Source organism: Protobothrops mucrosquamatus, unplaced genomic scaffold (genome assembly GCF_001527695.2).
Source record: "Protobothrops mucrosquamatus isolate PMUCROS unplaced genomic scaffold, P.Mucros_1.0 scaffold42, whole genome shotgun sequence".
Lineage (NCBI taxonomy): Eukaryota > Metazoa > Chordata > Lepidosauria > Squamata > Viperidae > Protobothrops > Protobothrops mucrosquamatus.
Genome location: NW_015386424.1, coordinates 154,928 through 155,902, shown reverse-complemented (window position 1 = coordinate 155,902; position 975 = coordinate 154,928).

The window sequence follows — 975 nt, the reverse complement described above, 5'->3', positions numbered from 1 at the left end:
TATCCGTCATTATAAAATAGATAGTTTTGCTTCTGCTGATGCTGCCTTTGGCCGTCGTGTATTACAGCGGGTAGTTTCATCTCCTCCATCACGTGCCCCGTCTGTTAACCCTCCCTAGGGACAGGCGAGCTTTGGTATGTCCCAATCAAGTGGATTATCCATCCCTCATGCTGGAGAAGGGGCGTTGGTCTTACCTGAATGCCATTTCTCAGCATGATGATGGATAATCCACCCCCGCCCCCTTTTTCTTTCATGGGTTCATGGGCACGGTGATAGGGGTCTGGAGAACAACACGCCTGACTTTGTCTGTTGCTTCGCCTCCGTCGGAACTGGGCATGTGCGGCCAGGCAGGAGGCGTGGCTATCTCAGACTTAGTCTTATTGGGTACAAGGGACTTCAGGAAACCCAATCAAGTGGATTATCCATCATCATGCTGAGAAATGGCATTCAGGTAAGACCAACGCCCCTTTTATGTACTTTTTTGCAGTGGCCATTAAATGAATCACAGCAGTTAAGTGAATCTGGCTTCCCCCTTTGACTTTATTGTCAAGAGAGGGTTAAAAATGACAATTAGGTAACCTCAGGATACTGCAACCATAATAAATGCAAGCTGGTTAAGATCATATGTGTGCGGGGATTTCGTGAGGGCTGAGTCATAAGTCACTTTTTTCAGTGCCATCATAACTTCAGATGGTAGTCAGTTGAAAACTACCTGTTATTGTAAATAGAACAATACAGATGCAGAGGGAAAAAGCTAGATCAAAAATAACCAAACAAGCAAAGATAAATTTTGGAGCCTACTCTGAGAGAGTTGATATGACCTTTCTGCCATCATTGTATCCACCTGAGGTCCAGAAGAGCCACTTGATGTAATTGGAATTTTATCCATATCTGATTTAGAATTCTTACTCATTGCAACATTTCATGGGTAAAATCATTTGCCCCAACTCTAATTCAGCTGCTGTACTTTTTCAA